This window comes from Periplaneta americana, chromosome 10 (genome assembly GCF_040183065.1).
Source record: "Periplaneta americana isolate PAMFEO1 chromosome 10, P.americana_PAMFEO1_priV1, whole genome shotgun sequence".
NCBI lineage: Eukaryota > Metazoa > Arthropoda > Insecta > Blattodea > Blattidae > Periplaneta > Periplaneta americana.
Window position 1 is genome coordinate 113679084 of NC_091126.1, and position 14424 is coordinate 113693507.

Genomic DNA, 14424 nt, shown 5'->3' on the forward strand with positions numbered 1-14424 from the left:
AAAGAAATAAAAGAATAGAACATAGCAATACATTTCTCATTATTATTGAAACTATTTAGAATAACCTTCCAACATTAAGGTAAAGTACGGTGAGTAAAGAAGTCATTCAGTACATAGGATTTTACTACATGTGGTGATATCTGGTAACAGTTGGCAACACTGACAAGGCGGAAATATTTGCTGTTTGGGAACTGAACTTACGTGATCCTCACTATAATACAGTGCTGAATCTAATGAATGAATGGTTCCATGCAAATAAACTAGCACTTAATGTTGATAAAACCAGTGCAGTCAAATTTAGTACACACAATAGTGCTCAGGTTTCCTACAGTATTCGATTAAATGGAACTCATCTCAAAGAATCTATAAGCACAAAGTTTCTTGGTTTAGAATTGGATAATCACTTGAACTGGAAAACGCATATAGAATGTATTACTCGTAAATTGAGCTCTGCCTGTTATGCATTAAGATCCTTATCTACTATTGGTGATATAAACTTACTTAAAATGTCATACTTTGCATATTTTCACTCTGTAATGAAATATGGATTAATATTCTGGGGTAACTCGTCTGAAGCTAAACACGTTTTTGTTTTACAAAAGAAAGCTATAAGAATAATGGCCGGTGTGCATAAAAGGACCTCATATAAAAATATTTTCCGAAACTTAGAAATCTTGACTTTACCTTGTGAATACATTCTTTCCCTAATGATGCTGTATATTAAGAACCAAGATAAATTCAGTACTAATCAAGACATTCATCATTTTAATACAAGACATAAATCAGATCTTCATCTACCCTCTGTTAGTCTAAGCTGTTTTAAAAAAGGAGTTCGCTATTCATGTATAACAGTCTTCAATGCACTGCCTAATTATCTTAAAGATTTGAAGAACAACGAGAAAAGGTTCAGAAAAGAATTAACCAAATTTCTACATACTCATACCTTCTACACAATTGATGAATTGTTTATGCTTGTGAATTGAATTATTCTACTTAAATGACATGTACAATTTTATATAGCTCAGCTAAAATATGTTTTTATATTGACTTAATCTGTTTACTATGTATTGTATTTTTTGTTTAGCATAACTGATGAATTGTATGTACTGTAAATTGAATAGTATACTGTACAGGTCAACTGATGAATTGTTTAAGCTTATAAATTGAATTAATCTACTTCATATGAATTGTATAGCTTAATGAAAATAAGTCTGTAAATTGAACTATTTTGATTGTATATATTTGTATAGTTTGGCTGATGAAATGTATATGTTCTTAAAATGATTACTAGTCTGTGTAGCTCTACTGATGAATTGTATATAGACCTACTGTAAATTGAATGGTAATATGTATAGCTCAACTGATGAATTGTTTATGATTATAAATTGAATTAATCTACTTGATATTAATTGCACAAATTTGTATAGCTTAATGAAAGTATGCTACTTTGTATTGTATATATTTGTATAGTTTTGGCCGAAGAATTGTATATGCTTTAAATTGAATAGTAATCTATATAGCTCTACTGATAAATTGTTTGTGTTTGTAATTTGAAGTAGTTTGCATGATATGTATTATCAATTTCTGTATATCACAACTGGGTGAATTGTTTATGCCTTAAATTTAATTAAATTGTTTTGTATTATAATATAGCTCAACTTATGAATGATCGTTTACGTTTGTAAATTTAATAATCTGATTGGCTATGTATTGTATACTTTTAGTAGAGCCATCGATGTAGCTCAGTCGGCAGACTGGCTGGGCTGCTGATCCGGAGCTGCGTTCGGGCTTGGGTTGGATCCCCCTTTGGACTTTGGTTTCTTCGGAGGTTTTCCCCAGCCATGGGACTGAAGCCGGATGGTCTATGGCGAGTCCTTGGCATCAACCCCTTTGATTTGATTACCCCCTTTGATTTGATTACCTGGTTGGGTTTTTCCGAGGTTTCCCCCACCGAAAAGGCAAATGCCGGGTAATATTTTGGCGAATCCTCGGACCTCATCTCATCTCACTACATCTCGCCAAAATGGGGGAAAAAAAAATTGTACAAAATTGTAAAAATTGTAGAAAATTACTAAATTGTAAAACTATAAAAATTTTTAAAAATTGTAATTGTAAAATGTTCACATGTTCCACATCTTAAAGCTTCATTGCTCATGTAAGATCTATGGAATAAAATAAATGAATGAATGAATGAATGAATGAATGAATGAATGAATGAATGAATGCCAAGAAGGCATTTGGGGGGCATGGAGGTAGAGCCTCATGCTTTCCATGACCTCGGTACTAGAATGAATTATTATTATTATTATTATTATTATTATTATTATTATTATTATCTCATTTCGTTTAATGTGTTGATTTCTTCAGTTAATTGAAGGAAAATAAGGGGAATTCATTCATTCGTTTTAAAAAAAAGTAGAGTACTTGACTTCTACATGATGAGCAATATAATTTTTGTAATATATAGGGCAATGATAAATCTAACGATCTTTAAGACCCTAAGTTAACATTACATAGTAATATAAATACAAATAATAATTACTAGTACAATGAGCATTTCAGTTGTGTCATCTATAGGGCATAGGAGGGAGTCCAGTGGTAGCGATACGAATCTGCAGCTTCTGCAACTGGTGAGATTTGGGTGCATTATTTAGAATGTTTAGAGAGTAAATATGTTGTTGTTTTCTAATGTCAGGCGTTTGACAATAAAGTCATTTGACCTCTTGCACTCCAATATTTTTCAAAGATATTATCATGACCAGAGTAAATATGTTGATGTTTTCTAATGCCAGGCATTTGACAATGAAGTCATTTGACCTCTTGCACTCCAGTATTTTTCAAAATTATTGTCATGGTCAGCCACTGAAGCACAGATTTTGAGGTGTTCCGAATCCATTTCTTGGTTTGAGTAGCACAATGGACAGTTAGGAGACTGATATAATCCAATTCTATGCAGCAAAATAGTCCCCCAATCGGATTTCTGGGCGGGACTACTTTAATAGTACAGAAGCAACTAAATTTTTTTATAATGGAATGCTTGTATAACAGCAGCTAAGAAGAGAGTAAATATGGTACAATATTTTGTCTCTTCTCACTTTATAGATCTCTTGGATATGGAACAACAAGTTTTGATGGTGAAATCATTGCAATAAGTGAAAGTCTCAGGAATCTTCTATGCCACATCAATAAATTTAGGAATGCAGTTATATTGTCAGACTCCAAAGCAGCTATTCTATCAATAGTCTCTAAATACATACTTTCATCTAAAACAGCAGAAATAACTAAAATGCTCTCTCAATTAATATCACTCAATAAAAGAATTGTATTCCAATGGATACCATCCCATTGTGGAATCCTGGGAAACGAGAATGCGGATGCTTTAGCAAAGAAGGGCAGCACTGCTACTTACAGACCTGTTACTAAATCTACGTATTACTCTGTGAAGAGATTGATTAAATCTACATACTTAGACTTCAACAAACAAAATTTGATAACTCAATCCCAAGGGAAAAAATGGAACTCCCTGCATCAAAATCCACAGTTAATTCCCGATTTACCACGAAAATCGTCTGTAGCTGCATTTAGATTGGCAACAGGCCATGATTGTTTGGCCAAACACCTGCATAGAATTGGAATATATCAGTCCCCTAACTGCCCATTGTGCAACTCAAACCAAGAAATGGATTCGGAACACCTCAAAATCTGTGGTTCAGTGGCTGGTCATGATAATATCTTCGAAAAATATTGGAGTGCAAGATGTCAAATGACTTTGTCAAACCCCTAGCATTAGAATACAACAACAACATATTTTGAGCAATGGGGCCACAACCAAATCAAACACTCAGTATCAAAGCTCAAAATTAGGAAATGTTGCGAAGTATAGACTTATCTCTAATAAATTGTATTGCACTTTTTCTAATATGTTCAGTGTTTTGAACCAACTATACATCAGAGAATGAAAAATAATTTTTTTACTTGTATTTCTTAATGGTGTTTTTATTAAAAGTCTAAGTTAATTTTATGTCTGTTGTAGACAAATAGTTTTGTTTGTATTCTTTATCAGTGGTGATTATTGATTACTTAGATTTTTAATATCCATATATTAAACTAATGGCAGTTATTTTTAAAAATAGATGTTCAGCTCTGACGGTGTAAAACAAATAAAGTGGTGTTTTATAAATGTTTATGAACGTGCATTGTACTATGTTACAGCAAAACATCTTATGACTATTTTCAAGCTAATGTTTGACATAAAAAATTAAGAGCGAATTATAATTATATAACTGACCAATAATAACTTCGAAGTCAATATTCCAAAGTCAATCTTTGTTTTTATCTTCCAATACACGATTCATAATATTATTTAAAAATAGTGCTTAAGGTGTTTTGGAGAGAAGTATCCTATCCTATTCGCATCCTGTATCTCAATTACATATTTGATCTAGAAGATGCAAAAACTTTTATTTGTCAAATTTGATAAATTAATTTAATAAAAGGGTTAAATGACGGTGTTAAAAGAGGGAGTGTGTTAATGGTTTTCAGTTTCATGTTCAACCATTATATTTATATTCACATGTTAAAACAAAAATGTGATATAAATATTGTGGTTAAACATGTTATTTAAACTGATAAACCATTACACACTCCTTTGGCGATATGAAAAATACCAGTATGTGTTGGTATAATAGGTATCTGCAGTACCGATCGTGCTCTAATGTTGGCATAACGGATACCTGTAATACCGATCGGGCCGTGTAACAAGGGATGTAGTTCCGCATTCTGCCGCTATGTGTAACGAGATGTAGTTCCGATGCTTTGCCGCCAAGTGTCTCGACGTCGCGTCAATAGCGTGTCGAAGGTAATGCATTGAGTTGGGGGTCTTTCTATTTATTTGTCTATGCTCACGGGTATGTGTCTCTAGTAAGTATTACAAACTCTTTGCTTTGATCATTTAAGTAACAGACGTATTTGTGTACTCGACCAATCACATCACATGAAACTCCATTTCGCCAATATATGAAAATTTAATACTTTTAATTATTTTTAACAATACTTTATATTTTCTGTTGGTGAAATATGAAAAAGCAAGCTTAGAATAATCTATTTTAGTAAAAAATATAAACATATGTATCGATAATAGTAAAAATACAGCGACTTCAGCTCTGCTCCTTAGAGATTTTTGTGAACTGTCGTTGGCGATATTGCGTAACCAATAATGCGTATTTGTAAATTTCTTTAGCTGATTTTGTAGAGTTCATCAGACTTTACAAACTAATAAAATAGCATTGTGAAACACAATTTACAAGCATTTGTAACCTTTTACTTGTTATTTGTAAATTGTTAATTTGTAGTTTGTAAGGATTGTGAAACGGGCCCCATTGTAATTTATTCAGTTTAGGTATCATTCTGCTGATAATGATTTCTGTAACATTTTAATCTGTGTTTCCAAAAGTGCGTATGTTTTCTTTGATGTATGGGGTAAATGTTGTTGTAGGTTAGTAATTATTTTTTGTATTGCGGTAGTTCAACCATCAAATATTGTGGTAGTTCTCGTTTATTGTCATTATTAGATTTATGGCGAAGTGCATCAACATCGGTTAAAAACGCAGTAATCATAGATTACGAAACGACGGTTAAACAGTAACGGTGGTTAAAATGTAATTTCTGTGCATCATTCATAATCACCGATTACTAAACTTTGGTTAACTGACACCTCATTTAACCAGAGTAAAGTCTATGATGGTACACTGTTTCTACAAAATGACAAAAGGAAAGCATCCATACCGCTGCAAAGATAATAGTCAACGTTTAAAAACGACTGCGCTCACTCCGTTCTACATCGAAATGAACATGTCCTACATTTTCGCGTTGCATTTGTTTGCCTTTGGGCGATGTTATATTTGCGAGTTGCATTTCTTTGTTTTTCAGTGCTGTTAGGTTAAAATCGTACAAAATAGAAAATTGAATCCAAAAACGATTATATTCCAATATGAGGTTAAAGTATCGATAGACTTACTTACTATATTTAAATATATTACATAAAAAAGAAGGAATATCCATAAAGGAAAAGGATGGAGAAGATTAGTAGGAATGTGTGTACGATCCAGGACCTCATTTACACCAGGTTACTGTTCATTATCCTAAGATCCATCCATAACTTCTCTTTGTTCAGCCAGTGACATAGAGAAAGAGATATTCAAGTATTCCCTCTTAAAATATAGAAAATAAGTTACATATGCCCACGTGCATCAACGTCTGTTAGTGTAACCATCGGTTAAAATTGTGACCTAATCCCCGATTAAGCATTTTTACGGTGGATCGACCTCGGTTACGACTTAAATAGGAAGTTAACCACAGTAATCTCTAACCGGCCAAATATGAGCGGTTAAAGGAGATAACCAGCGATTAGTAGAGCAAGTAAAGCAAAATGACGGCCATAACCACAGGTGATTATTTCGAAGACGATTATTATTGTGCAGTACTTGAATTACTTGGATAGAGCATGAGCGTGAAGGTTATTTAGTGGAAAGAGAGAATTCTTGCGAGCAATTAGGTGACAGAAAATTTCAGGAGGGATTTCGTTTATCAAAATCTACAAATGGATCAATTGAAATAACACTAGAACAATCATATTTCTCCTACGGATCGGCTGCTTATATTACGATTCTATGTAACTATTATTTTCTGTATTTTAAGAGGGAATACTCGAATACCAGTATCTCTTTCTCTATGTCACTGGCTGAACAAAGAGAGGTTATGGATGGATCTTAGGATAATGCATAATTCCCTGGTGTAGTCCAAGATCGTACACACATTCCTACCAATTTTCTGCATCCTTTTCCTTTATGGATATTCCATCTTTTTTATATAATAGGCCTACATTTAAATCTAGTAATTAAGTCTATCGATACTTCAACCTAACATTGGGATATAATCATTTTTGGATTCAATTTTCCATTTTGTACGATTTTAACCTAAAAGTACTGAAAAACAAAGAAATGGAACTCACAAATATAACAGCGCCCAAAGGCAAACAAATGCAACGCGAAAATGTAGGATACGTTCATTTCGATGTAGAACATAGTGAGCGCAGTCGTTTTTAGACGTTGACTATTATCTTGCAGCGATATGGATGCTTTCCTTTAGTCAATTTGTAGAAACAATGTACCATCATAGACTTTACTCTGGTTAAATGAAGTGTCAGCTAGCCATGTTTTAGTAATCGGTGATTATGAATGGTGCACATAAATTATATTTTAACCACTGCTACTGTTTAACCATCGTTTCGTAATCTATGATTACTGCGTTTTTAATCAATGTTGATGCACTTCGCCAATAGAATCGTAACATAAGCAACCGATCAATAGAAGAAATATGATTGTTTTTGTGTTATTTCAAGTGAGCCATTTGTAGATTTTGTTAAACGACATCCTCCTGAAATTTTCTGTCTCGTAAGAATTCTCTCTTTCCACTATAGAAACTTCACACTCACGCTCTAGGCCTATCCAAGTAATTCAAGTACTGTACAACAATAATCGTCTTCGAAATAAACATCTGTGGCTCTGGCCGCCATTTTGCTTTACTTCCTCTACTAATCACTGGTTATCTCCTTTAACCGCTCGGATATGGCCGGTTAGAGATTACTTTGGTTAACCTTCTATTTAAGTCGTAACCGAGGTCGATCCACCATAAAAATGCTTAACCAGGGGTTAGGTGACAATTTTAACTAGTGGTTACACTAACCGACGTTGATGCACGTGGGCATTAAGATTTGTTTGGGATTTTGTTACTGCTGAAGAATGTGTGTAAGCAGGTCCAGAATGTATCTGTTTTTCTCTCATTTGGTTTGGCCACTTCGTTGTTTGTGTGGACGGTTTTTTTGCTTCTCGATCCTTCTTCTGGGAAGTTCCTGACCTTATTTTCCGTTTCTGACTACCAGTTAATGAATCTTCTTGTGGTTTTTGTAAATGAGGAAACTGTTGTGTCTGTTGACTATTGTCTTGGAATTCATTGTTGTGTAAGTGCTTTGGAGATGAATGTAACAAGGGGTGTGTGTAACGTCTTGCGTCAGTTTCAGGACTTTTGCCGTGTAAAATTCCGAACCGTTAAGGATCTGAATGGCTTCGTAACGCGATATTTTCAATTCATTCACTTTCTTCATTTTGTTGTCTTCTTTTTTGAAAATTGTACAAATAGGGTTGTCCGCTTTATGAGTACATGTACAATTGACACATTTTATCACATCGGATTTGCATTCTTTGATATTATGGTGCCCTGCACATTGGAAGCAAATAGTCTGATTTCGGTATATCTTTGTTGAATGCCCGTATTTTGCACAATTTTTGCATTGTAAAATCCGTTCTTCATATTGGATTATCGGTATACTGCTATAGAATAGTTTTAGTTTTTGGGGCAGGAATTGCGATCTGAATGTAATTAAACATGTACGCGTTGGTATCAGTTGAACTTCCCCCGTTTCTGTTGTAATAGTTTTCCTGAAACGATACACATTTGTGATTGAATATCGTTCATCTGTCTGGCCATAATTCCTGATCTCTTCCTCCGAAATCTCGGTATCTACATTTTTGATAATACCTTTTGAATGAATGTGAGAGAATGGGATAAATGCTTCAAACTTATACTTATTCAAAAACTCGGACCTTAGAAATTTGTTTGCAGTTCTATAGGAACTGAATGTCACTTCATATCTATGTTTACCTGCTCGTTTGAGTTTAGTAATACTTGTGTCTTGGTAGTATTCATACAGTATTTTCCCTAATTTGAGGGGATGCATTGGTTGTGATGCTCGATCTTTGGCTTGTAGGATCACTATATATGGCCCTGAATCCAAAATGTTATATAGGTAGTTTGTTGTCTTTGCTGTTTCCGAAGTATTATTCATGTTAATGTTATCTTTCCTAATTGGATAAGTATCCTCATGTTCTTTTGTGATTGCTGAAGATCTGGCTAATTGTGTCTCATTAGGCAAATTCATTTCTATTGCTGTCGAAATTTCAATGGTCTGTGCAACTGGAATGTTAGTATTGTCGCTACTAAAAAGTAATTCATTCATATTAAAGTCATTATCTGATATACATATTTTATTTCATTTTGTTGCGATATACTATCATCAGTCACCATGTTTTCACTTTCATTTCGTTGACTTTGTGTCCTCGCCGCCATTTTATTTATTCCACAAAAAAAAAACCACACACACACACACACACACGAACTGAATGTCTGTTACTCCCCGGAGAAACCTCGCCGGGAGGAGAAAAAAAAAATGTCTTTCTTATCCTATTACTAATAATTGATTACATGCACAACAAAACAAAAAAACACTGAGATTCACAAAAGAAGTCACAAATAAAAATGCAAACGAAAATATTCACTCGCACACTCTCTATTTAAAAGCGACCTTTCTCACGCAAAGTACTTAAACAGAATGAATTTCTATGTTCGAAGGGTACAATAGACAAATTACAGTCCTGTATACCACATTAATTACGCATGCGCACTCATAAGTAATAAGTGCGCTCTATTGGTAATATTAGGTACTATTTGTGTTTCGTTCCATCGATCGAACACTACCACTAGTTCGTATCGTTGTTTACACAATTAAGCACAGAATACAGTTTATACCAACCAAAGAGTTTGTAATACTTACTAGAGACACATACCTTTGTGTGGCAAGCAAGAAAAATGTCACAAATTGAATCGGCTAGCATCCGCCATTAAAGGGAGTGTTTGCGGCGCGAAATTCGATAACAGTATCACAATACATTTTTGTAGCCTGGTGATAGACACTGTTTTAAACATATTTTACAAAGGATAAGTCGTGATGAAATAAACATGAATGGCAGAGGAGCGCTATATTTATTAAAGTATTATAATGATTCATCTTTGGCGATATTCTAAAAAATAAATTAAATCACCATATACACTCGGGATAAGTATGTGAAATATTGAATAATGGCAATGTCAACATTAATTTTCAGTATTACTAGTATTGTTTTAAAGACATAATAATGGATATTTACTGTAATATTTAAAATGATCTATATTTCAGTCCTTTCATGCAAAGAAAGAGGAAGATATATGGTGCTTAGAAAATAATTAGTGGTGAAATATGAGATCATAAAAATTCTGGAAACTGATTTAAAATATAATGAGAATAAATTTTATCATAAAACAATCTATTCATTGTGTAGTTGATGACCACCAAGTTAGAGGTCAGTACAGACTTTTTAATACAATTAGTAGCGGTAATAGTAGGCCTAGGAGTAGTGGTAATAGTAGGCCTAGTAGTAGTGGTAATAATAAGTCTAGCAGTAGCAGTAATAATAGACCTAGTAGTAGTGGTAATAATAGACCTAGTAGTAGTGGTAATAATAAGTCTAGCAGTAGCAGTAATAATAGACCTAGTAGTAGCGGTAATAATAGGCCTAATAGTAGTCGTAGTAGTAGTAGTGGTAATAGCAGGTCTATTAGTAGTGGCAATAGTAGGCCTAGTAGTAGTGGTAATAGTAGGTGTAGTAGTAGTGGTAATAGTAGGTTTAGTAGTAGTGGTAGTAGTAGGTCTAGTTTTTGTGGAAATAGTAAGCCTGGTAGTAGTGGTAATAGTAGACCTAGTAATAGTGGTAATAATAGGTCTAGTAGTAGTGGTAATAGTAGGCCTAGTATTAGTGGTAGTAGGCCCAGTTTTGTGGTAATAGTAGGCCTAGTAGTAATGGTAATAATAAACCTAGTAGTAGTGGTAATAATAGGCCTAGTATTAGTGGTAATAGTAGGCCTAATAATAGTGGTAATAATAGGCCTAGTTTTGGTGGTATTAGTAGGCCTAGTAGTAATGAGACCTAGTCAGTGGTAGTGGTAATAATAGACCTAGTAGTAGTGGTAATAGTAGGTCTAGTAGTAGTGGTCATAGTACACCTAGTTGCAGTGATAATAATAGGCCTAGCTAGGCCATCAGCTATATTTTCACTAATTTCTGTGCATTTAATACAACCAAAAACTAGAAGTACATGCTGTACAAAACGGAAATTATATGATTAATTCATTTATTGTGAAACAAAACAGTTTTAGACAGATATAGTCTGCGGATTTTCTTATGCACTCTGCTATTATAATCCACTGTAATGTGATGGCACCTAACCCTTACATACATTGTTGAAATCAACCTTATATACCTGATTAATGTATTTCTGGAAAAACTTATCAAAGAAATATTCCGACATTCTGTAACCACATTCAAAGGAGGAACTGCATTTGGAACATTCTTCCAAATATTAAGATATGCATGTTTTCCTGGGCATCCTACAATATTTGCGGCGTAGTATTTCACCATTTTCTTATTACTTCCCTTCAAGTGTACTTATATTTATTCGTACTCCTCAATAATCATGAACTGCTTGCACTCCCGGTGAAGCATCAACTCCCTTTAATGGCGGACGAACAGCGGTTCAATTTTGTACGCGAAACTAGCGCCGTTGGTGTCTCTAGTTATATATTACAAACTCTTTGATACCAACGAGTTAGGGTACGTACACATTGGAGCAACGGTAAACGATAAAAGAAATTACCTATAATCACAGTTTAGTAGTTAGAGGAGCCTTTAGAGCCAACCTCAGCATGATATTCTGCATGTGATATTCCATACCAGTGGACTGTATAGCAAGTTTGCTGGTCGACCAATATTAAACATAAAAAAAAACAGTTTAGTATATACAGTCACGAAGCTTGGGATGATTTTTTGCAATTCTCGGGATAGTTGCTAGCCGCTTGGAGCACTGTGAGTACTAGGAACAATAGACTGTGCCACAGCCATCGTGAACTAAAGGCCTCCCCACACCAACGCGAAATATTCGCAGCTGTTACGGCGACCAAGTCCCCAAAGTGCCAGCTGCGCAGAAGATATGACTGGACCCAAATAGAAGCCGTCGCTCGCTGCCATCTTGAGGTCATAATGATAGCGGACGAAAAGCAATCCTGATAGAACGCAATCGTAAAACACACCAGGATTTATTACTGTGTATCATAAAAACAACCAAACATTAACCAAATATTAATTAATAACCAAACATAAGCTAAAGAATGACGAGAAAATAATAGGTAAATACACCAGCATTCCTGTAAATAATTAGAAATATTATGCCGAAACTATCAGTCAGCAATCCTCATCAATTTTGTTAATTAATAATAGTTTTATTTTAATAATAGTTTTATTTATTTTCCCTGGCAGAGTTAAGGCCATAAGGCCTTCTCTTCCACTCAACCAGGATCAAATCACATAAAAAATACATACCGGAATATAAATATTAACTTAAATATAATAATAAACATAATTAAGTAAAAAAGAGATTGAATACATATACACAGCACTGACGTATTTTAGTAGGTTATTTTAAAACGCTTTATCAACAGCTTAGGTTCTTTAGCGTCTGAAAGAGATGAAGGTGATAATAATGATATAATAAAAGAAAGAGACTGAATACGTAATCACAAACAGGAAAATACATCTAGTATACAGTAATAACTAAAAAAAAACAAAGAATTAATACATATGAATATAATTTCACAACTAAAGGAATAGTAGAATTAGTATGATCAGCACAGCACGTCTTACATTGAGACAACGACAATTACCTAGATATAAGTTTTAATGGAAAAATAAAGTAATGACTGTGTAAAATAATAATAATAATAATAATAATAATAATAATAATAATAATAAATAAAAATTATACCTAAAAACTAATTCTTTGCATTTAAAATATATCTAAACAACCTAATTCTAAACAACTGAGGACTAAGACTACCCTGATCTCTAGCGGCAGCGAATTCCATGAGCGGGCCATGGCTATTGAGAAAGAACTTGAGTACAGAGATGTCTGATGACGTGGTATTGATAACAACAGATTGTACTTTGAACGTGTATTTTGATTATGATGTGAAGCTAGGAGAGTAAACCGAGAGGGAAGGTAGTTGGGTGTGGAATCATGTATAATTCGATATAGCAGGCAAAGAGAATGTACTAAACGTCTATCTTGCAAGCGGAGCCAGGAAAGTCGTAGAAAATATTCCGATATATGATCATGTCGGCGGATATTGAAAATAAATCGGACGCAGACATTATGTACACGTTGAAGTTTTTGAGAAAGTTCAGCACTTAGGTCCCTATATAAAACATCACAATAGTCAAGAGTCTGTACTAGAATTTGTTTGAGTTTAGTAGGAAGGAAATTTTTCAGGCGTTTCAAAGAATGCATGATAGAGAAAACTTTTCTACAGATATATTTGATTTACGTATTCCAGTTCATATTAGAGTCGAAATAGATGCCGAAGTTTTTACAGTAGCACTGAAAGGAATTAATTTGTTGTTGAGAGAGACAGGCTGAAGGGTGTTCATATTGTGACAGCGACGTGAGATTCGAACTCACGACCAGCAGAAGGAAGTGCAAGATCGGCCGGCGCGGAGGTTGCGCGCGCATCTGCTTCCTGTGGCATGTGCTGTGGCTTAGGGAGCAGAGGGGAGAATGGGGAAAGAGCGACCGCGGGAGAGTAGCGAGGGGAGCAGCAGCGTGACAGATTCTGGAAGCCGAATCATCGAGTGACGGAAACGACCAGAGATCGAAGGTTCGCGAAGTGTTGCCTAGCAAATAAAAGGAAACCAGCCTTCGAGAGGAGTCAGTCAGTCAGTAAGCCAGTCTTGTGTAGCAGTGAAGCCAGCTTCGAGACCAGAGCGCGACTTGAGTTGTGTCCGTAACTGTGGAGCCTGAAGCCCGTAGTTCGAGTGCAGTGGACCGCAGTTGGGGGACCAGAGTTCGAAGTTCAGCGGATCGTCTCTGAAGGTCTGGGGTTCGAGATTCTGTGAACGCGAGTGACTAAGCTAGAAGAACTAGCCAAGACAAACGAGCTGTGAACTGAGAACTGACAGTTCTGTGTTGTAAATAGTGCTTTGTAAATATTAGTTAAGATTAACAGTTCATTGTTTTGTCGTAATAGTCGAAGTAAATTGTCATTGTCTTCAGTGGAGTGCACTAACGAATACTGTGTTACTGTGTGGAGAGCAAATCCCATTGTTGAAGGGAGTGAAATTAAATTGTAGAGAGAGATAATTATTGTTGAGATAATAAAATTTACATTGTTGTTCAGTATAAAAATTTACACTGGTGTCAGAATCGGGATATTTTCAACAATGGAGAATCTACAGCAGATTCTGGAAGCCATCAAGGAAATGAACAAACACATCAGGAAGGTAAAGAACGACATAAGTGAAGCAAAAGCAGATATGAACAAGCACATTAGTGAGGTTAAGAACGACATAAGTGAAGTGAAAACGGAGATGAAAAGTGACATAAGTGAAGTGAAAGGCGACATAAGTGGAGTGAAAGATGACTTCCCTACGCAAATTAAAAGCGTTTC